This window comes from Pseudophryne corroboree, chromosome 6, assembly GCF_028390025.1.
Source record: "Pseudophryne corroboree isolate aPseCor3 chromosome 6, aPseCor3.hap2, whole genome shotgun sequence".
In the NCBI taxonomy this organism is placed as follows: domain Eukaryota; kingdom Metazoa; phylum Chordata; class Amphibia; order Anura; family Myobatrachidae; genus Pseudophryne; species Pseudophryne corroboree.
Genome location: NC_086449.1, coordinates 586949058 through 586973890, shown reverse-complemented (window position 1 = coordinate 586973890; position 24833 = coordinate 586949058). Strand labels below are relative to the sequence as shown.

At 47.8% G+C, this 24833-nt stretch overlaps 1 protein-coding gene and 1 long non-coding RNA gene across 2 annotated transcripts in view; one reads left to right on the top strand and one right to left on the bottom strand.

Annotated features, from left to right (window-relative positions):
- The window catches only part of RAB24 (RAB24, member RAS oncogene family), an 82752-nt gene that overhangs the window by 9705 nt on the left and 48214 nt on the right, over positions 1–24833 (top strand). The window lies entirely within an intron of this gene.
- On the bottom strand, positions 51–8861 carry LOC134935470 (uncharacterized). The gene is made up of 3 exons (XR_010180162.1): positions 8789–8861; positions 7178–7251; positions 51–149 (listed from the first exon to the last, which is right to left on the bottom strand). It is a non-coding gene; the product is annotated as an uncharacterized LOC134935470 (long non-coding RNA).

Here is a 24833-nt window from a genome sequence, read left to right as displayed (position 1 = left end):
ACTCTGCTTGTGACAAATTCACGTTTGAAAAGCCTACTTTCTGTTTTTGTTTTTGATTTAAATGTGAGAACTTTAATAGACATGGACCTCTGACAGGTTGCTAAACGTAACCCTCTTTTTGGTCGTCTTCGGTTCTTCATTTGTGTGACCTGCATGATGTAAAGTAGAAACAGTTAGTAATGGGTAATAAGCAGGCGTCACATATTTAAGATATCCGTTTGGATGGTCAACCATGTTAAGGTCGACACATGAAAAAGTCGACATGGGTTTAAAAAAAATAATATTTTTTACTTTTTCATACTTTACCATCAACGTGGACTACGATAGGGAACGTTAACCTGCAGCTCGCAAGCCATGCAAGGTGATGCGGTACACTAATTGGGGTTCCTGGTCATGTTACAGAAAAAATTACACAAAAACAGTTAAAAAAATCCATGTTTACCTTTTCATGTGTCGACCTGTCCTGTGTCAGCCATTTTCATGTGTCGACTATTAGTCCATGTCGACCATGTCTATGTTGACCAATAGTGGTTGACCTAATGAATGTCGACCTTAACATGGTCGACCATTCATACCAGAACCCACATTTAATTGTTGCTTCCTCATCTGCTCCAAGTGTGTACTAAAGGGATACCTATTGCTCTAGCCCAGGGGTGGGCAAACTACGGCCCGCTGCCTCACACCACTGAGCAATGACAAGCGGCCTGACCTGCTGCTTGTCATTGCGCTACAATATCTTCCAGCCGCCACTGAGTGTTTGAGACTGAGTCTCAAATATGGTGCCGAGTCCTCAGCCCATCAGAGCTCGCGGACCGGCAGCTCCTGAATGGCTGCCGGACCGCGAGCATTGATTGGCTCACAAACCGGCGCCATTATTTGAGATGCCCGCCGCCGTGTCACGCACCCGTCCTGAGGCTACCTGCATCCATAGTTGGACAGCGTTCATGCCGCTGCTCAGGGGCTCCTCCTTAATGCCGCTCCTGCGCCTCTGTGTGCTCTACTCTCCCCGGCTGCCCTTATAGCGCTCCTGCACTAGCAGATACCCTGCAGGAGCACCCAGGCCGGGTCAGAGCAGGCTGTTTGTGCGCGACTGCCTCTGCCTTCTGCTGGGCTCCTTCTCCTCCAGGTAAGATTGTGGACGCTGCCTGCCTAATGTGTAAAAAGGGGGGACTCTGCCTGCCGTAATGTGTAAAAATGGGGACTCTGCCTGCCGTAATGTGTAAAAAGGGGGACTCTGCCTGCCGTAATGTGTAAAAAGGGGGACTCTGCCTGCTGTAATGTGTAAAACTGTCTTGTATTGTATATGCAAGATTTCTCTGACGTCCTAGTGGATGCTGGGACTCCGTCAGGACCATGGGGAATAGCGGCTCCGCAGGAGACAGGGCACAAAATTTAAAAGTTTGACCACTAGGTGGTGTGTACTGGCTCCTCCCCCTATGACCCTCCTCCAAGCCTCAGTTAGGTTTTTGTGCCCGTCCGAGCAGGGTGCAATCTAGGTGGCTCTCCTAAAGAGCTGCTTAGAAAAAGTTTGTTAGGTTTTTTATTTTCAGTGAGTCCTGCTGGCAACAGGCTCACTGCAACGAGGGACTTAGGGGAGAAGAAGTGAACTCACCTGCGTGCAGGATGGATTTGCTTCTTAGGCTACTGGACACTAGCTCCAGAGGGACGATCACAGGTACAGCCTGGATGGGTCACCGGAGCCGCGCCGCCGACCCCCTTGCAGATGCCGAATAGAGAAGAGGTCCAGAAACCGGCGGCAGAAGACGTCTCAGTCTTCATGAGGTAGCGCACAGCGCTGCAGCTGTGCGCCATTGCTCTCCGCACACTTCACACCAGCGGTCACTGAGGGTGCAGGGCGCTGGGGGGGGCGCCCTGGGCAGCAATGTAATATACCTATTCTGGCTAAAATATATCACATATAGCCCCTGGGGCTATATGGATGTATTTAACCCCTGCCAGGTTCCAAAAAAACCGGGAGAAGAAGCCCGCCGAAAAGGGGGCGGGGCCTATTCTCCTCAGCACACAGCGCCATTTTCCTGCCCAGCTCCGCTGCGAGGAAGGCTCCCAGGACTCTCCCCTGCACTGCACTACAGAAACAGGGTAAAAACAGAGAGGGGGGGCACTTATTGGCGATATTTATAATATTTGAGCTGCTATAAAGGGAACACACTTATTAAGGTTGTCCCTATATATATTTATAGCGCTTGGGTGTGTGCTGGCAAACTCTCCCTCTGTCTCCCCAAAGGGCTAGTGGGGTCCTGTCTTCTATCAGAGCATTCCCTGTGTGTCTGCTGTGTGTCGGTACGTGTGTGTCGACATGTATGAGGACGATGTTGGCGTGGAGGCGGAGCAATTGCCTGTAATGGTGATGTCACCCCCTAGGGAGTCGACACCAGAATGGATGGCTTTGTTTATGGAATTACGGGATAGTGTCAGCACGCTACAAAAGTCGGTTGACGACATGAGACAGCCGGCAAACCAGTTAGTACCTGTCCAGGCGTCTCAGACACCGTCAGGGGCTGTAAAACGCCCTTTACCTCAGTCGGTCGACACAGACCCAGACACTGACACTGAATCCAGTGTCGACGGTGAAGAAACAAACGTATTTTCCAGTAGGGCCACACGTTATATGATCACGGCAATGAAGGAGGCTTTGCATATCTCTGATACTGCAAGTACCACAAAAAGGGGTATTATGTGGGGTCTGAAAAAAACTACCTGTAGTTTTTCCTGAATCAGAGGAATTGAATGACGTGTGTGATGAAGCGTGGGTTACCCCTGATAAAAAACTGCTAATTTCAAAGAAGTTATTGGCATTATACCCTTTCCCGCCAGAGGTTAGGGCGCGCTGGGAAACACCCCCTAGGGTGGACAAGGCGCTCACACGTTTATCCAAACAAGTGGCGTTACCGTCTCCTGATACGGCCGCCCTCAAGGATCCAGCTGATAGGAGGCTGGAAAATACTCTAAAAAGTATATACACACATACTGGTGTTATACTGCGACCAGCAATCGCCTCAGCCTGGATGTGCAGTGCTGGGGTGGCTTGGTCGGATTCCCTGACTGAAAATATTGATACCCTGGATAGGGACAGTATTTTATTGACTATAGAGCAATTAAAGGATGCGTTCCTTTATATGCGAGATGCACAGAGAGATATCTGCACTCTGGCATCAAGAGTAAGTGCGATGTCCATATCTGTCAGAAGAAGTCTATGGACACGACAGTGGTCAGGCGATGCGGATTCCAAACGGCATATGGAAGTATTGCCGTATAAAGGAGAGGAATTATTTGGGGTCGGTCTATCGGATTTGGTAGCCACGGCAACAGCCGGGAAGTCCACCTTTTTACCTCAAGTCCCCTCCCAACAGAAAAAGCCGCAGTCTTTTCAGCCGCAGTCCTTTCGTTCCTATAAGAACAAGCGAGCAAAAGGACATTCATATTTGCCCCGAGGCAAAGGAAAGGGTAAGAGACTGCACCAAGCAGCCCCTTCCCAGGAGCAGAAGTCCTCCCCGGCTTCTGCAAAGGCCTCAGCATGACGCTGGGACCTTACAAGCGGACTCAGGGGCGGTGGGGGGTCGCCTCAAGAATTTCAGCGCACAGTGGGCTCACTCGCAGGTGGACCCCTGGATCCTGCAGGTAGTATCTCAGGGTTACAGGTTGGAATTCGAGAAGTCTCCCCCTCGCCGGTTCCTAAAGTCTGCTTTGCCAACGTCTCCCTCCGACAGGGCGACGGTATTGGAAGCCATTCACAAGCTGTATTCTCAGCAGGTGATAGTCAAGGTACCCCTTCTACAACAGGGAAAGGGGTATTACTCCACGCTATTTGTGGTACCGAAGCCGGACGGCTCGGTAAGACCTATTCTAAATCTGAAATCTCTGAACCTGTACATACAAAAATTCAAGTTCAAGATGGAGTCACTCAGAGCAGTGATAGCGAATCTGGAAGAGGGGGATTTTATGGTGTCCTTGGACATCAAGGATGCTTACCTTCATGTCCCAATTTGCCCTTCACACCAAGGGTACCTCAGGTTCGTGGTACAAAACTGTCATTATCAGTTTCAGACGCTGCCGTTTGGATTGTCCACGGCACCCAGGGTCTTTACCAAGGTAATGGCCGCAATGATGATTCTTCTTCGAAGAGAAGGCGTATTAATTATCCCTTACTTGGACGATCTCCTGATAAGGGCAAGATCCAGAGAACAGCTGGAGGTCGGAGTAGCACTAACTCAAGTAGTGCTCCAACAGCACGGGTGGATTCTGAATTTTCCAAAATCCCAACTGATCCCGACGACACGTCTGCTGTTCCTAGGGATGATTCTGGACACTGTTCAGAAAAAGGTATTTCTTCCGGAGGAGAAAGCCAGGGAGTTATCCGAACTAGTCAGGAACCTCCTAAAACCAGGGACAGTGTCTGTGCATCAATGCACAAGAGTCCTGGGAAAAATGGTGGCTTCTTACGAAGCGATTCCATTCGGCAGATTCCATGCACGAATTTTTCAGTGGGATCTGCTAGACAAATGGTCCGGATCGCATCTGCAGATGCATCAGCGGATAAAATTGTCGACAAGGACAAGGGTCTCTCTGCTATGGTGGTTGCAGAGTACTCATCTGTTAGAGGGCCGCAGATTCGGCATACAGAACTGGGTCCTAGTGACCACGGATGCCAGCCTGAGAGGCTGGGGAGTGGTCACACGAGGAAGAAACTTCCAGGGCGTGTGGTCAAGCCTGGAAACGTCTCTTCACATAAATATACTGGAGCTAAGAGCAATCTACAATGCTCTAAGCCTGGCAAAACCTCTGCTTCAGGGTCAGCCGGTGTTGATCCAGTCGGACAACATCACGGCAGTCGCTCACGTAAACAGACAGGGCGGCACAAGAAGCAGGAGGGCAATGGCAGAAGCTGCAAGGATTCTTCGCTGGGCGGAAAATCATGTGATAGCACTGTCAGCAGTGTTCATTCCGGGAGTGGACAACTGGGAAGCAGACTTCCTCAGCAGACACGATCTTCACCCGGGAGAGTGGGGACTTCATCCAGAAGTCTTCCACATGATTGTGGTCCATTGGGAAAGACCAATGGTGGACATGATGGCGTCCCGCCTCAACAAAAAACTGGACAGGTATTGCGCCAGGTCAAGAGACCCTCAGGCAATAGCTGTGGACGCTCTGGTAACACCATGGGTGTACCAGTCAGTGTATGTGTTCCCTCCTCTGCCTCTCATACCCAAGGTACTGAGAATTATACGGCAAAGGGGAGTAAGAACGATACTCGTGGCTCCGGACTGGCCAAGAAGGACTTGGTACCCGGAACTTCAGGAGATGCTCACGGAAGATCCGTGGCCTCTACCTCTAAGAAGGGACCTGCTTCAGCAGGGACCGTGTCTATTCCAAGACTTACCGCGGCTGCGTTTGACGGCATGGCGGTTGAACGCCGGATCCTAAGGGAAAAAGGCATTCCGGAAGAGGTCATCCCTACCCTGGTCAAAGCCAGGAAGGAGGTGACTGCACAACATTATCACCGCATTTGGAGAAAATATGTTGCATGGTGTGAGGCCAGGAAGGCCCCGACAGAGGAACTTCAACTGGGTCGATTCCTACATTTCCTGCAAACAGGATTATCTATGGGCCTCAAATTAGGGTCCATTAAGGTTCAAATTTCGGCCCTGTCGATATTCTTCCAGAAAGAATTGGCTTCAGTTCCTGAAGTTCAGACTTTTGTAAAAGGAGTACTACATATACAGCCCCCGGTTGTGCCCCCAGTGGCACCGTGGGATCTCAATGTAGTTTTGGATTTTCTCAAATCCCATTGGTTTGAGCCACTCAAATCGGTAGATTTGAAATATCTTACATGGAAAGTAACCATGCTACTGGCTCTGGCTTCAGCCAGGAGAGTGTCAGAATTGGCAGCTTTATCATATAAAAGCCCATATCTGATTTTCCATTCGGACAGGGCAGAATTGAGGACGCGTCCTCATTTTCTGCCTAAGGTGGTATCAGCGTTTCACCTGAACCAGCCTATTGTGGTGCCTGCGGCTACTAGCGATTTGGAGGATTCCAAGTTGCTGGACGTTGTCAGAGCATTGAAAATATATATTTCAAGGACGGCTGGAGTCAGAAAATCTGACTCGCTGTTTATACTATATGCACCCAACAAGCTGGGTGCTCCTGCTTCTAAGCAGACGATTGCTCGTTGGATTTGTAGCACAATTCAACTGGCACATTCTGTGGCAGGCTTGCCACAGCCTAAATCTGTCAAGGCCCACTCCACAAGGAAGGTGGGCTCATCTTGGGCGGCTGCCCGAGGGGTCTCGGCATTACAACTCTGCCGAGCAGCTACGTGGTCAGGGGAGAACACGTTTGTAAAATTCTACAAATTTGATACCCTGGCTAAGGAGGACCTGGAGTTCTCTCATTCGGTGCTGCAGAGTCATCCGCACTCTCCCGCCCGTTTGGGAGCTTTGGTATAATCCCCATGGTCCTGACGGAGTCCCAGCATCCACTAGGACGTCAGAGAAAATAAGATTTTACTTACCGATAAATCTATTTCTCGTAGTCCGTAGTGGATGCTGGGCGCCCATCCCAAGTGCGGATTGTCTGCAATACTTGTACATAGTTATTGTTACAAAAAAATCGGGTTGTTTATTGTTGTGAGCCATCTTTTCAGAGGCTCCTACGTTATCATACTGTTAACTGGGTTCAGATCACAAGTTGTACGGTGTGATTGGTGTGGCTGGTTTGAGTCTTACCCGGGATTCAAAATCCTTCCTTATTGTGTACGCTCGTCCGGGCACAGTATCCTAACTGAGGCTTGGAGGAGGGTCATAGGGGGAGGAGCCAGTACACACCACCTAGTGGTCAAACTTTTAAATTTTGTGCCCTGTCTCCTGCGGAGCCGCTATTCCCCATGGTCCTGACGGAGTCCCAGCATCCACTACGGACTACGAGAAATAGATTTATCGGTAAGTAAAATCTTATTATTTTATGTGTGGCCCACGAATACTCACTGGAAGTGTTAAGCGGCCCCCCAGCTGAAATAATTGCCCACCCCTGCTCTAGCCCTATCAAAAACACCCCTTTTATCTAGAGATTGGGATTTTCTATTTTTTGGTAAATGGACCCAGTAGTGTGTACAGTAGTAACACATGATTTTGTAGCTCTTCTATCTAGTTACTGTTACCTGGCACTTTGATCACCACCTCCTCTAGTTGAGGTCGAGAATTTGTCTCCGCCTTCTTTTTCAGTTTCCTGATACTGTAACAAAACTATATTGGTCAATTACAGATTATAACTAGCAAGAAATGAGGACTGAAGTTGTGGCAAGTCATCATGTCCTGTATGGTTTTAGAGAACAGTATTTCATGGCACAATACACCACAGGGCAGGATATGGTATTACAGTACAGAAGCAAAAGTAGCTCATGGGCCCTCTGTATATTGGATTGGGACAACAATGGGGGTAATTCGGACCTGATTGCTGCTGTGCGTTTTTGCACAGCTGGCGATCATATCTGAACTGCGCATGCGTATGCACCGCAATGCGCCGGCATGTCAGACGACTACATCGGGCATCGATTCCTTGCGACGGGATGGTGTGAAAAAAGCGATCGCACGGGCGATTGCAAGGTGACTGACAGGAAGAGGCCGTTTGTGGGTGGCAACTGACCGTTTTACAGGAGTGTCCGGAAAAACGCAGGAGGGACCAGGCGTTTTGTGGGTGGGTGTCTGACGTCGGCTCCGGCCCCGATCAGCATGAAGCAAACGCAACGGCTGAGTAAGTCCTGGGCAGTGCAAAGACTGCACAAACTGATGTTTCTGCAGGTCTCCTACAAAAGCGAACGCACACCTACACACACCATATACCCTGCCCCTGTAGGCGGCGACTATCTGATCGCAGGGATGCAAAAAACGCACTCTAGCGATCAGGTCTGAATTACCTCCACTGAACCTTAGTGTGCACTTGGGTGTTAGGGAATTTAGAATGTGAGCTCCTATGGGCAGGGAATGATGTGAATGATAGTCTCTGTACTGCGCCGTGTATAATTGGGGTCCCATATTAATAGCCAATAGGAATTGTATGTAGGTGGTGGTAACACTGTCCGCCTTAGTCGGCAGTAGGGCTGGGAGAGGTCCAATGCTCCTGAAATAAGCTGGGATAGAGCCGCCAACTAGAATACTTGTGTTACTACTGGGTAATACACTGTCGAGTCACATTATTATGAACACCTCCTACATTTGACGTCAGCAGCGCGTAGCCCATGAAGAACGTCACGTGTTGTGCGCTGGCTTGGTGGGTATATAAGGTGTGTGATAGGCCGTCTGCACACATATCAATCATTCCTGTCATGGGTAAAAGTTGATTTATCAGAGTTGCAAAAAGGAATGATTATCGGCTTTTGGCCAAGTGTGGCAGTATTTCTGAAAGAGTGCAGTTGATGAACTGTTCACGTGCTGCTGTGGTGAAGGTGTGTCGTGACTGGACAAATGGCATCATTGTGAATAACTGATGTGGAATCATTGGAGCACCACGTGCCATCTATGTGAGAGGTGAACGTTGGCTACAAAGGTGCATGAAGGCCGACCAACACCCTGCAGTGGAGCAGCTCACCGTCAAAATGAACCTGGTGGCTACCAGACGTGTGACTAAAACGACAGTTCAGCCCGTCTAGCTACACGGCGGTTACTCTGGCTATTAGCTGGTGGTCATAATAAAGTGACTTGACCGTGTAATAACGTAGTAAATCTAGGTAAATAAACTGTAAAATGATTTGTAGTTGAATTTAGTAACCTACTAGATGCACAGGCAGATCATGATCATTATTGCCCCAGCAAGTAAGACGCTGAGAATCGTTATTCTGTGTTCTGTGCAAGAAAGAAACACATTTGGTTAATACATTCATTACATTCCAACAATTTTACATGTATCCATTTCTTACGTAAGACGTTTCTAGAGACAACAGAGATGCTTCCTTACCATGACCCTCATTCAGACGTGGTTGGAGGTGCTATCACTGCTTCTTATATAGAAGCAATAGCACTAATGTATCACACCTCCTGCTGCATTACTGATCCGAACTGTGTCCAAGGACACAGTAGCGGATCCTCCCTGGCACCATCGGGCGGCTTGCAGCACCCAGGAGATGCGCAAGCTGGCCATCGCAGAGGCAAGGAAATCTCCATGCAATGACAGAATGAGGCCGCCGCCGCCCCTAAACCGCATCAGACTGTCAATCACTGGCAGCCTGATGTTGTCCCTGTGTGGCAGGACCTGTTCGCGCACATGCAGAACGGGTCCTGCGCATGCACAAAGTACCAAATATCAGGGTGCACCTCCTACCACATCTGAATGATGGCCCATGAGCAGTGTTGGTTATATTGCTTGTGAGATAAGAGAGCTTGGCACCTTTAAACCATCTGTACACAGTCCCTGGAATAGAATGCAGTATGGGCAGCACGGACGGACGGTGTAATGGTTAGCATTAGTACCTCACAGCACTGAGGTCATGGGTTCGATTCCCACCATGGTTCTAACTGTGGGGAGTTTGTATATTCTCCCCGTACTTGCGTGGGGTTTCCTCCGGGTACTCCGGTTTCCTCCCACAATCCAAAAGTATACTGGTAGGTTAACTGGCTCCAAACAGAATTAACCCTAGCGTAAATGTGTTTGTGTGTACATGTGGTAGGGTATATAGATTGTAAGCTCCACTGGGGCAGGGACTGATGTAAATGGCCAAAATATTCTCTGTAAAGCGCTGCGTAATATGTGTGCGCTATATAAATAACTGGTAGTAAATAATAAATAGAATGCCTGGGCCGGCTATCATGGCTTAGGAGAGATCTGCAGCGTGGGCTACTACCTGCTCATGGTAAGCAGCCCCATGTCCCTGTACTAAGTACAACCAGCCGCTAATTTCCAAGGACTTTCCTAGGATGTACAGACCTATCCCTGGGTATTTCAGTGGCGCTGTCCCAGTTGCTGAGTGCTGACTACTGCACACTAGCAATCCTTATTTCTGTGTGACAGATTCCTGTTACTATTGCTGGTCATATGTGTTGGCTTTAGAAGTCAGGCTTTTGTAAAAATAAGATTTTAAACCTACCGGTAAATCTTTTTCTCATATTCCGTAGAGGATGCTGGGGACTCCGTAAGGACCATGGGGAATAGACAGGCTCCGCAGGAGACATGGGCACTAAAAAGAACTTTAGGTATGGGTGTGCACTGGCTCCTCCAGACCTCAGTTAGAGAAACTGTGCCCAGAGGAGACGAACAGTACGAGGAAAGGATTTTGTAAATCCAAGGGCAAGATTCATACCAGCCCACACCATTCACACCGTATAACATGGAATATATGAACCAGTCAACAGTATGAAACAAAACCAGTATCAGTCCAAAACTGATTCAACTGAAACATAACCCTTATGTAAGCAACAACTATATACAAGTCTTGCAGTATGTCGTCCGCACTGGGACAGGCGCCCTGCATCCTCTACGGACTACGAGAAAAAGATTTACCGGTAGGTTTAAAATCTTATTTTCTCTTATGTCCTAGAGGATGCTGGGGACTCCGTAAGGACCATGGGTATTATACCAAAGCTCCAATAGTCTGCTTAGACGCAGGAGCACCAACCTTGTTGGCAGCATACAGGATAAACAGAGCCTCTGTTTTGCCTAACTCGAGCCGTTCTGGCCACATAAATTTTCAACCGAGTTTGGTTTGTGGCAAAGATGAAATATCTTTCCTCCTTGATGAACAACACAGTGGACAAATTCCACGGCGTCTGGACACCCTGGTACACTAAATTTCAAGTTGCTCTCCCGGGTCTCTCCTAGTTCAACTTACCCTTTTTCCCCACACTACCTCTCTCCCGACTCGCTCCCCCCCCCCCCCGCCCGAGACATGTTTCTCCTTTTCACACCTTTTTTTTTCTTTTTTCTTTTTTTTTCTCTTTCTCCTTCTTTTCTTCTCTTCATTCCCTTCGCACCTCAGTTTCTCATGCCACTCTTGCTTCTTTCTCCTTCTGACCCTTTCGGCAATCTCTTACTAGCCCTCCCAGGGATCCCATTGGTTGATCCTTTGGAATATCCTATACTATTTACTAATTCTGTTCCTAACTCCTGATTGTTTTTGGATTTGTTTAAAATAAAGAGTATAACAAATAAAAAATAATAATAAAAAAAATAAAGTAAATATATAATGACGGATAGCATAGGGACAAACTCTCGCACTTAATCTGCTACTCTATGTATATTGGCCCTCATTCCGAGTTGATCGGTCGCAAGGCGAATTTAGCAGAGTTACACACGCTAAGCCGCCGCCTACTGGGAGTGAATCTTAGCTTCTTAAAATTGCGACCGATGTATTCGCAATATTGCGATTACTAACTACTTAGCAGATTCTGAGTAGCTCCAGACTTACTCTGCCTGTGCGATCAGTTCAGTGCTTGTCGTTCCTGGTTGACGTCACAAACACACCCAGCGTTCGCCCAGGCACTCCCACCGTTTCTCCGGCCACTCCTGCGTTTTTTCCGGAAACGGTAGCGTTTTCAGCCACACGCCCCTGAAACGCCGTGTTTCCGCCCAGTAACACCCATTTCCTGTCAATCACATTACGATCGCCGGAGCGAAGAAAAAGCCGTGAGTAAAAATACTTTCTTCATAGTAAAGTTACTTGGCGCAGTCGCAGTGCGAACTTTGCGCATGCGTACTAAGCGGATTTTCACTGCGATGCGATGAAAAAGAACGAGCGAACAACTCGGAATGAGGGCCATTGATGTTCTTGTGCTTTGAGTGTGTCAATTATTTTCATCTGTCATTGTTTTTTCTATTACCAATAAACTCTTGTGATTTAAAAAAATTTTTTTTTCAATGCCCTGACCACATCCAGGGACTCGGAATCCTCCACGTCCCTTGTAGCCACAGGCACCACAATAGGTTGGTTCATATGAAAAGAAGAAACCACCTTAGGCAAAAATTGGGGGCGAGTCCGCAGCTTAGCTCTATCCACATGGAAAATCAGATAAGGGCTTTTGTGAGACAAAGCCACTAACTCCGACACTCGCCGCGCCGAAGCCAAGGCCAACAACATGACCACTTTCCAAGTGAGATACTTTAATTCAACTGTTTGAAGCGGTTCAAACCAATGAGACTTAAGGAACCGTAACACCACGTTAAGGTCCCATGGTGCCACTGGAGGCACAAAAGGAGGCTGGATATGCAGCACCCCTTTCACGAAAGTCTGGACTTCTGGAAGAGAAGCCAATTCCCTTTGACAGAAAATGGATAGGGACGAAATCTGAACCTTAATGGAGCCTAACTTTAGGCCCAAATTCACTCCATTTTGCAGGAAGTGGAGAAAACGGCCCAGAGGGAATTCTTCCGGAGGAGCAGTCTTGGCTTCGCACCAAGACACATACTTCCTCCAGATACGGTGATAATGTTTCGATGTCACCTCCTTCCTTGTGTCACGATCCGGGTATCTGGACGCCATTTCTTACCCATCAGATGCCTCCTAAGGCTGGCTCAGCGCTCCAGGACCGGATCCCATCTGTTATCCTGATGTGTACATTCCTGTATCCTCTCCTGTCACTCTGGGACGCTGTCACAGTAAACGCCATATTACACCTGGCATGGCGTCTCCCGCGGCCTCCGCCGCCGTCCCTGAACTTCTGCATGCAGAGTGTCTGAGTGGCGATTACGTCAGCCGCGGCCTCCGCTGTGTCCGCGTGGTTGGATGTGCATCTGTCAGCCTGGCGCCTCCTGTCTCCGGTGGCCGGCGCCGCCATTACTGTTTTCATTACCACATGGATTACAAACCAAACTTCCCTCCAAGTGTCTGCATGGGCGCAGCCATCTTGGATTCTGTCAGCTGATCATTTCCACCAATCTGTTCTCAGTATTGATAATCTGCATAATTGCCTAGCCAATCCCTTCCTTGCTGCAGGTATAAATACACTGTGCCTGAGCAAGGAAGGCGTCAGTGCTTTGGTTGTTAAACCTAGTTCCTGTTTGTCTCTCTCCTGTGATTGTCTTCCAGGTTCCAGCTCCTGTCTCAAGACTTCCACCATAGAGACCCGCACCAGCATTCCACCTGCGGTGTAGCCTGACTCTCCAATCCATTGTGGATTCATCTGTTTCCAGCTACAACATTACCTGCTTCCAGCTCAGCTTCCAGCAGAGTACAGCTTCTCTTAAAGGGCCGGTGTCCTTTCTACACTTTACCACTCTCCACCGGTATTATTATTTCTCCGCTCTCAAGTTCTACATTTCAGTTCATATTTCATCGCTCCCAAGTTCATTTATTATTTAACTGGTTCCAGCCAGTATCCACTCCGTGCTAACAACAGTCTGGTTCCAGCCAGTATCCACAGCAGCCGTTTTATCTTCAGCAACCCAGCTTTTCCTGGAACACCAGCTGGCACAATCCTGGGTTATCTCCATTGCTACAGTCGGGCCTGGTAAGGACTTTCCATCTAGAAGATTATAAGAACTATCTCACACTACCAGTGCCCTGTGGCTCCTGCCATCCTGTAGTACCCAGGAACTGTATTTATTCTTTGCTGACTTTTACGTTTTCTTTTACTGCTGCTGTGTTGCGGAGTTGTCATAATAAACATCATTTGACTTTTATCCAAGTTGTCGTGGTCACGCCTTCGGGCAGTTATTATTCATGTTACTTACATGTCCAGGGGTCTGATACAACCTCCCAGGTTCCGGTACATCTCAGCCCCTACAACTGAGGCTGCCTCCCGTCAGCTCAGGCCCTCAGTTGTGACACCTTGCCTTTATTAGAGTAGGAATGACCTCTTCCGGAATGCCCTTTTCCGCTAGGATTCTGCGTTCAACCGCCATGCCGTCAAACACCGTCGCGGTAAGTCCTGGAACAGACAGGACCCTTGTTGTAACAGGTCTTCCCTGAGAGGAAGAGGCCACGGATCTTCTGAGAGCATTTCCTGTAGATCCGGATACCAGGCCCTTCAAGGCCAATCTGGAATGATGAGAATCGCCTGAACCCCTCTTCGCCTTATGATTCTCAGTATTTTTGAGATGAGAGGAAGAGGAGGGAACACATAGACCGACTGAAACACCCACGGTGTCACCAGTGCGTCCTTGACCTGGCGCAATCTCTCTGAAGTTTCTTGTTGAGGCGTGAAGCCATCATGTCTATTTGAGGCAGACCCCACTGACTTGCAATCTCTGCGAAGACTTCCTGATGAAGTCCCCACTCTCCTGGATGTAGATCGTGTCTGCTGAGGAAGTCTGCTTCCCAGTTGTCTACTCCCGGAATGAAGACTGTTGTCAGAGCGCTTACATGACTCTCCGCCCATCGAAGAATCTTTGAGGCTTCTGCCATTGCCACTCTGCTCCTTGTGCCGCCTTGGCAGTTTACATGAGCCACTGCTGTGATGTTGTCTGACTGAATCAGAACCGGTAGACCTTGAAGTAAGGTCTGCGCCTGACGAAGGCCGTTGTATATGGCCCTTAATTCCAGAATGTTGATGTGTAGACGAGCCAAAAAACCTTGTTAGGTACGTCAAAGAGCCGACATCGAGCCGAAGGCACACATGCAAAAATGGAATGTGGCCTTGTGCTTGCTAGACCACACTCCTGGTATAAAATACATTGAAAAAGCCAGAAGGACATAAAATAAAAATTTTTAAAGTCAGATTCATTGAAAAAGCCAGATTCACATAATAAACTTAAGTTCCCCCATGTGACACTCCTGCTACCACCCCCCATGTCACTCCAGCCAGCTCCCCCATGTGTCACTCCTGCTACCACCCCCCATGTCACTCCAGCCAGCTCCCCCATGTGTCACTCCTGCTACCACCCCCCATGTCACTCCAGCCAGCTCCCCCATGTGTCACTCCTGCTACCACCCCCCATGTCACTCCAGCCAGCTCCCCCATGTGTCACTCCTGCTACCACCCCCCTATGTCACTCCTGCCAGCTCTCCCGTGTGTCACTACTTCCAGCACCCTCCTGTCACTCCAGCCAGCTCTTCCATGTGTCACTCCTGCCAACACCCTCCTGTCACTCCAGCCAGCTCTCCCATGTGACACTTCTGCTAGCACCCTCCTATGTCACTCCAGCCAGCACCCCCCATGTCACTCCAGCCAGCTCTCCCATGTGTCACTCCTGCTACCACCCTCCTATGTCACTCCAGTCAGCTTCTCCATGCGTCACTCCTGCCAGGACCCTTCTGTGTCACTCCAGCCAGCTCCGCCTTGTGTCACTCTAGCCCACCCTCATGTGTCACTAAAGTTCCCCCACCAAGTCGTGCCATTGCAGCAGTCCCTAATGTGTTCTCTGTTTGCCAGTGGGTGTCTCACCTCTAGTATCTGGCTCCTTCAATTTTCAGTCCCTGTAGTGCTGCTGCATGTCTGGCTGGAGTGTAGCAGTTTCTGTATCTGTTGTTGTCACATTATTTAGAGTGTTGGGAGCCACATTTAAATAAAGAAAGAGCCACATGAGGCTCAAGAGCCACTGGTTGGCCACCACTGCTCTAGAAGGTGAGCACTCTGCAGCCACCACAGGAGAGATACCCTGGCCCTGGGGGACAGGCGGATCATCTGATGAATCTGTAGATGTGACCCGGACCACTTGTCCAGAAGGTCCCACTGAAAGGTTCTGGCATGGAACCTGCCGAATGGAATGGCCTCGTAAGACGCCACCATTTTTCCCAGCACTCGCGTGCAGTGATGTACCGACACCCTGTCTGGCTTCAACAGGTCCCTGACCAAGTCCTGCAGTTCCTGGGCCTTTTCCGTCGGGAGAAAGACCCTCTTTTGTTCCGTGTCCAGAATTATGCCTAAGAAAGGCAGTCTGGTTGTTGGAACTAACTGTGACTTTGGCAGGTTTAGAATCCAACCGTGTTGTTGTAACACCCTCAGGGAGAGTGATACTTTGACCAGCAACTGTTCTCTCGTTCTCGCTTTTATCAGGAGATCGAAGTATGGGATAATTGTGACCTCCTGCTTGCGCAGGAGCACCATCATCTCCGCCATTAATTTGGTAAAAATTCTTGGGGCCGTGGCCAGCCCAAACGGCAACGTCTGAAATTGGTAGTGACAATCCTCCACCACAAATCTCAGGAACGCCTGATGAGGTTGATAAATGGGGACATGAAGGTATGCATCCTTTATGTCTAGAGACACCATATAATCTCCCTCTTCCAGACTTGCAATGACCGCCCTGAGCGACTCCATCTTGAACTTGAACCTCTTTAAGTATAGGTTTAAGGATTTTAAATTTAGAATGGGTCTGACCGAACCGTCCGGTTTCGGGACCACAAACAGGGTTGAGTAATAGCCCATCCCCTGCTGCAGCAGGGGAACCTTGACCACCACTTGTTGGAGACACAATTTTTGAATTGCTGCCAAAACGACCTCCCTCTCTGGGGAAGAAGTCGGCAGGGCCGATTTGAAAAACCAGCGAGGAAGCACCTCTTCGAATTCAGCTGGTACCCCCGGGAAACAATGTCTATTGCCCAGGGGTCCACCTGAGAATGAATCCAGACCTGGCTGAAAAGACGAAGACGTGCCCCCACCGGAGCCCCAGCGTCATGCTGTGGATTTAGTAGAGGCCGGGGAGGACTTTTGATCCTGGGAACTGGCTGTAGTTGGCAGCTTTTTCCCCTTGCCCTTACCTCTGGCAAGAAAGGAAGATCCATGAGCCCTCTTGGATTTATGTGGCCGAAAGGACTGCATCTGATAATGTGGCGTTTTCTTAGGCTGTGAGGAAACATAAGGTAAAAAGGTTGATTTACCTGCAGTAGCTGTGGAAACTAGGTCCGCGAGACCTTCCCCAAACAACTCCTCACCCTTGTAAGGTAAAACCTCCATATGCCGTTTTGAGTCGGCATCACCCGACCACTGTCGGGTCCACAGTGCTCGCCTGGCAGAAACTGCCATAGCGTTCGCTCTGGACCCCAGTATGCCTATATCCCTCTGAGCCTCTCTCATATAAAGGACCGCATCCTTAATATGACCCAGGGTCAATAAGATAGAATCCCTATCCATCGTATCCATATCAGTAGATAAGGTATCTGTCCACGCTAGTACAGCGCTACAAACCCAAGCCGACGCTATTGCCGGTCTGAGTAATGTACCGGTATGTGTGTAAATTGACTTTAAGGTAGTTTCTTGCTTGAGATCAGCAGGATCCCTGAGGGCAGCAGTATCCTGCGACGGCAGCGCCACCTTTTTGGAAAGGCGCGTCAACGCTTTATCCACCCTTGGGGATGATTCCCACCGTATCCTGTCCTTGATCGGGAAAGGATACGCCATAAGAATCCTTTTGGGAATCTGCAGCTTCTTGTCTGGAGTTTCCCAAGCACTTTCAAATAACTCATTTAATTCAAAAGAAGGTGGAAAAGTAACCTCAGGCTTCTTTTCTTTAAACGTGTGGATTTTCGGATTAAGCACCGCGGAGTCATCTATAATATGCAGCACATCCTTTATAGCAATAATCATATAATGAATACTCTCTGCCAATTTTAACTGCAACCTCGCATCATCATAATCGACACCGGATTCAAAATCCGTGTCGGTATCTGTGTCAACTACCGGGGAAAGTGGGGGGTTTTGAGACCCAGAAGGCCCCTGTGACGTAGGGAAAGGCAGGTTATGACCCTCTGTACTGTCCCTGGATTCTGCTTTGTCCAAACGTTTGTGCAATAAATTAACATTTGCATTTAAAATATTCCACATTTCCATCCAGTCATGTGTCGGTGTTGCCGACGGAGACACCACACTCATACGCTCCACCTCATCCCTAGGAGAGCCTTCCGCTTCAGACATGCTGACACGCACGTACTGACACACCACTCACTCAGGGAAAACTCTATCTGGAGACAGTTCCCCCAAAAGGCCCTTTGGAGAGACAGAGAGAGAGTCTGCCAGCACACACCCAGCGCCAATAACCCTGGGAAAAAAAAAATATTACCCAGATACAGCGCTATTCACTGCGCCAAATTATGTGTCCACCCCCCCTTCTTTAAAACCCTCTGTCACCGGTGATCAGCAGGGGAGAGTCCGGGGAGCCAGCTTCTCAACGTGTGCTTGTGGAGAAAATGGCGCTGGTGAGTGCTGAGGTAGAAGCCCCGCCCCCTCAGTGGCGGGCTTCGGTCCTGCTCTTTCTTTAAACTGGCGGGGGTCTGAAATAATACAAAAATTTTTGTATGTACCTATTGCCAGTGTCGAGGTCCACATTGCTGCCCAGGGCGCAACCCCTCCCCCCCCCGCGCCCTGCACCCAACAGTGTCCGCTGTGTGTGTGTCCGTGGGAGCAATGGCGCTGCGCGTTACCTCACTGAAGATCTGATGTCTTCTGCCTTCCTATACTCACCCGGCTTCTATCTTCCGGCTCTGCGAGGAGGACAGCGGCGCGGCTCCGGGACGAACCGCTAGGGGAGTCCTGTGTTCTGACTCCCTATGGAGCTAATGGTGTCCAGTAGCCTAAGAAGCAGAGCCTAACATTTAAGTAGGTCTGCTTCTCTCTCCTCAGTCCCACGATGCAGGGAGTCTGTTGCCAGCAGGTCTCCCTGAAAATAAAAAAACCTAACAAAATACTTTTTTACAGGAAGCTTAGGAGAGCTCCCTGTAGTGCACCCAGTCTCCTCTGGGCACAGTATTAAACTGAGGTCTGGAGGAGGGGCATAGAGGGAGGAGCCAGTGCACACCCATACCTAAAGTTCTTTTTAGTGCCCATGTCTCCTGCGGAGCCCGTCTATTCCCCATGGTCCTTACGGAGTCCCCAGCATCCTCTAGGATGTAAGAGAAATACTATTACTATACTAACATTTAGCAAAAGCTGCATTGTTTCCTTTCAGTGCATGGTGGTGGCGGGAGGCTGGCATTGGCAGGCATGTGGAATGACTGAAGTTCCACTGATGCTGGCCGCCAAATTCCATTGGACATTTTAAGCACCACAGGGTTGCTCGGTAGTACAATGGTGTGGTCGATCTCCGAAGGTGCAACTAGATGTTCACCACAAAAGATTAGAGCCGCAGCCGGTTGGCATCTCAGCAGACAGCCCATCAGCTATGGCATTAGAATAAAGTCTCAACCGCTGCTGCACTCTATCCACCTGCATCAGCCCTCAGTGACAACAGCACAAACAGCAAAGCAATGTGTAATGCAAATACTAACTATAAGTGACCTGCCCACTTACCTGGTATCATTGTTTGCTCTCCTTATCAATGTAATGTACTCTCCAAAAACTTCCTGTCAAATTGCTCAGATGCTAAAGCCTCTGATATCTCCTCAGCCAAGGCTCTATTGTGATGCGTTCTGTGATATAATAATGGCAGCTAGCACCTGGCTGGGACTATTGGGATCAGTTCCGGAAGTAAAAAAAACAATCAAAATAAAATAATGTAACAATGTAATGTTAATAAAAAATTGTTATTTGAGATATTTAATTACTAACGGGGTCACCTTTTATTTATATATTACCTACATCAAGAGCTGTTACCCTGCTGGTCAGGACCCACATCACGGAGGGGTCAGTTCTAGTTTTCCAGTTATCTTGGACTTTCCGTATTGCTGGACTCACCTCTGTGCTCCCAACTGTATGTTGTATACATGGTCTAGGAGGTTACGGTATGAGATTACATGGTCGGCCGTTTGCAGTATATTCCACCATGGTTTTGTTTTGTTTTTTTAATCAAGGACTACCATGTTTTGCTGTTTAATGACTGTTGTATTTTGCGTACTTTGGGCTGATACTTCCACCTACAGTACTGTTCGTTCCTTACTTTCGCATCATTGGTTCTGCAGCTTCTCACTGCATGTTGCTGCTTTGGATTGCTCATCCTACCCACTGTAACCTATGTAGTGTGACCTAGGTGCCTGCCTCGCCTGGTACTTCAAGGGCAGGATGACCGACCCATGGAATTATTCAGGCAGGTTCCTGGTAGTTCACTGTTCATTTTATCTTTGTGTGTCCTATTTCCATGCAGTGTTTATCGCACATTGTAACCAATTTGGTGCACACAATATGGCTGCCTCACCTGGTACTTTTTGTATAGAATGAATCATGCATAGATCTGATGTACTTACTAGGATCTTGCCGAATATTTTCTCTCTCCCAATATGGGTGTTCAAATTCCTATTTCTCTAACGTCCTAGAGGATGCTGGGGACTCCGTAAGGACCATGGGGATAGACGGGCTCCGCAGGAGACATGGGCACTTTAAGAAAGAATTTAGTTCCTGGTGTGCACTGGCTCCTCCCTCTATGCCCCTCCTCCAGACCTCAGTTTGATACTTTGCCCAGACGAGCTGGGTGCTTTATAGTGAGCTCTCCTGAGTTTACTGATAGAAAGTATTTTGTTAGGTTTTTTATTTTCAGTGAGCTCTGCTGGCAACAGACTCCCTGCATCGTGGGACTGAGGGGAGAGAAGCAGCCCTACTCTCTGAAGCTAGGTCCTGCTTCTTAGGCTACTGGACACCATTAGCTCCAGAGGGATTGGTACGCAGGATCTCACCCTCGCCGTCCGTCCCGGAGCCGCGCCGCCGTCCCCCTCGCAGAGCCGGAAGATAGAAGCCGGGTGAGTATGAGAAGAAAAGAAGACTTCAGAGGCGGCAGAAGACTTCATGATCTTCACTGAGGTAACGCACAGCACTGCAGCTGTGCGCCATTGCTCCCACACACCTCACATACTCCGGTCACTGTAAGGGTGCAGGGCGCAGGGGGGGGCGCCCTGGGCAGCAATATAAACCTCTTATTTGGCAAAAGGAGCATATATACAGCTGGACACTGTATATATGCATGAGCCCAGGCCAATTTTACACTTTTAGCGGGACAGAAGCCCGCCGTCGAGGGGGTGGGGCTTCTCCCTCAGCACTCACCAGCGCCATGTTTTTCTCCACAGCACCGCTGAGAGGAAGCTCCCCGGACTCTCCCCTGCTTATACCACGGTAGAAGAGAGGGTTTTAAAGAAGAGGGGGGGGGGGCACATAATTCGGCGCAGATAATAACAGCGCTACTGGGTAAACATTAAATTGCTGTGTATTTTCCTGGGTCATATAGCGCTGGGGTGTGTGCTGGCATACTCTCTCTCGGTCTCTCCAAAGGGCCTTGTGGGGGAATTATCTTCAGATGAGCATTCCCTGAGTGTGTGGTGTGTCGGTACGTGTGTGTCGACATGTCTGAGGTAAAAGGCTCTCCTAAGGAGGTGATGGAGCAAATGTGTGTGTGAGTGGTGTCTCCGTCGACAACGCCGACACCTGATTGGATATGTGAAATAAAGTGCTGAGGTAAATTTATTGCACAGACAGTGAATCTACACAGGTCTGTCCCTACGTCGCAGAGACCTTCAGAGTCTCACAATGCTCACTATCCAAAATAATAGACACTGATATCGACACGGAGTCTGACTCCAGTGTCGACTACGATAATGCAAAGTTACAGCCAAAACTGGCAGAAAAGTATTCAATATATGATTATTGTAATAAAAGATGTTTTGCATATCACTGATGACTCATCTGTCCCTGACACGAGAGTACACATGTTTTAAAGGGGAAGAAAGCTGAGGTAAATTTCCCTCCTCTCATGAAGAAAAAGAGCGGGAATCTCCAGACAAGAAGCTGCAGCTTCCCAAAAAGAATTCTCAGGGAGTATCCTTTCCCTACTAGGGCCAGGATACGATGGGAATCTTCCCCTAGGGTGGACAAAGCTTTGTCACTTTTACCCAAAAGTTAGTGATGACTTAACAGCTATCCTCAGGGATCCTGCAGATAGCTTGCAGTAAAAGTACTTTGAAGTCCATTTACACACATTCTGGTACACTACTCAGACCGGCGATTGTGTCGGCATGGGTTTATAGCGCTGTAGCAGCGTGGACAGATACCTTATCAGCGGAGATTGAAACCCTAGATAAGGATACCATGTTATTGACCCTAGTATATGTATGTATGTATGTATGTATGTATGTATATATATATATATATATATATATATATATATATATATATATATATATATATAAGAGATTGAGACGGCGGCACTCAGGAAATAAAACACAACCACAGCCACTTGTGTAGGCCAACGTTTCAAAGAATGTGCTTTTTCGTCAGGGCAATAACAAACATTAAAAACACTTACCCTTACCCTATATTTCATGTATTGATCAACATACATGAAAATTACATCATGTTGATCAATACATGAAATATCAATACATCAGACTATTTGATCTATCGCACGACATATATTATCATGAGGCTCATCAGCAATAGAATCAATGAGGCATAACAGCATATCAAATAAAGCTATTCAAACCAGTTTGTTCATTTAGACCCCGCGGACTCAGCGAATCCAAACGAAAGATCCAGCGTGCCTCACATTGCAGTAGAATTTTGGACCTATTCCCACCCCTTACCAATGGGGGTACATGGTCAATAATCATATGCTTAAGCGCAGTCGGAGAATGACCAGCCAGGGCAAAATGTCTTGCCACTGGCTGGTCACTATGTCCAGACAGCACAGCTTCCCTTATTGCATACCTGTGTTGGCCCATTCTAACTTTGAAAGAGCATTCTGTTTTACCCGTATAGTATTTACCACACGGGCAAATAAGCACATAAACAATACATTTGGACATACAGGAGAGTCTGTGTCTAATTTTAAATACTTGACCAGTAAACGGATTTTTAATAGTATCACCTATCTGCATATAGCCACAGGTGACACACCCAGTGCACTTAAAGCAACCATTTTTAGGTTTACCCAAAAAGGTCATAGGTACCTTTTTGTCAAAATTGGTTATATCATTATGCACAACATAGTCACGTATGTTCCTTCCTCTGGAATAACTGCACATAATGCGCTTACTAGTTATACTGGGTAGATCCTTATCACTGGCTACAATGGGCCAATGCGATCGGATTTCTTTCCTCACTTTATTACTTGCAACATTGTATCGGTTTGGCCAGATAATCTTATTAGCTACCGTTTTCTTAGATTTGGGCTTTAAAGTGCTTTCTCTAGGAATAGACATTACTTTCTGTTTGAGTTTTATAAGGGTTTGTTTATCGTAACCCCTAGCCACAAACTTTTCAACCATAAGATCTAATTGCGCGGAGACATCACATTCGTCTGTACATATGCGTCTCACGTGTAAGAATTGGGAAAAGGGTAGACCTTTCTGGATAGTGACCGGATGATGACTCTGTGCACTAAGCAATGTGTTGCGGTCTGTTGGCTTAACAAAAAGTGAAGTTTTAATACCATCCTGTGTCAAGTTAATTCTCACATCCAAAAAATCAATGGATGATTTATCCATTGTATAGGTCAACTTAACAGGGCTGTCACTGAGGTTGTGATTGATTAGAAGCCTTTCCAGGGATTCACAGTCCCCTTTCCATAACAGCAGCATATCATCTATAAAGCGGGTATAATAGACGACATTCTGCTGAATATCAGGGTTAGAGAAGAATATGTCTTTCTCTACTGAAATTATATATGCATTAGCATATGCCGGGGCGACTGACGCCGCCATGGCACACCCAGATACCTGGAGATAATATTTACCATCAAAGTAAAAATAATTTTTATTCAATACCATCTCTAGCAAGGCACAAAAGAAATCAACATTAGGACCCTTATACCAAACATTATTAGTGATCAGCCTCCTAGTGGATGCAATCCCCTCACCATGGGGAATACAAGTATATAGTGAACTCACATCTATACTGCATAGAATACACTCAGAGGGAATATTGGTAAGATTGCCTAATTGAATCAGAAGGTCAGTGGTGTCTTTTAAAACACACACTGAATTCTGAATACACGGCTGTAGATAGGTATCAAGGTATATGGACACAGGCTGAAAAATAGACCCTCTGGCCGAAATGATCGGCCGTCCAGGGGGGTGCACCAAATCCTTGTGCACCTTGGGTAGTGTATAGAGTAAAGGCCTGATGGGAAACTCAGTTTTCAATAAATTGATTACATCACTAGATACAACCCTCATGTCAACAGCATCCTGCAATAATTGATCAAGCAATTTTTTATATTCATTTGTCGGATCGGCAGTCAAAGGACGATATACTGAACGATCAGACAACTGACGTTGAATCTCTTGCCGATAATCCAACAAATTCTGCACAACCACAGACCCGCCCTTATCCGCTGAACGGATAACTATATCTTTCCTTGCACTTAATGATTTTAGAGCTTTATATTCTGCTCCAGTTAAATTGGAGTGTCCCTTGTGAGATCTTGTGTCGACTGTGTCAACAGTAGAGTCCAACATCCTAATGAAGCTTTTAATAGACGCATTGTTCGAGTTGGGATCAAAGTTCGATCTAGGAACTAGCTTCTTCAATTCATTCGGTACAGGGTTCTCCCCTCCTGTCGGTGGTCGTGACCCGAAGAATTCCTGTAACTTTAGTTGACGATTCAATTTAAAGACTTCAGTTTTCCATAGAAATGGGTCAAAAGCAGTGGTAGGTACGAAACTGAGTCCTTTCATTAGTACATGTGTTTCTTCAACAGTGAGTGGGACTGAGGACAAGTTGAAAATTAATTCCTGGTTGGTAGTGGTGGTTTTCTGCGTGCATCGCTTCCACTGGCCGCCTCGTCGGTTGTATTTGCGTTTGCCGCACGGTATTTGGCCCTTGTTTTCATCCCTAAAGGGAGTGATTTAAAACGCTTTCCTCTCCTGGGACCTTGATCACTATCACTGGCAGACGTGATAGTATCTTGAGTGGACTTATAATTAGAGTTGCATCCAAAGCGTCGACCTCCCCTCAAGTTCTGCTGGGATGACAGGGCACCACCAGTTAACCAGCCATAAACATTATTAGATTCATAGTCATTATTGACTTTAGTAA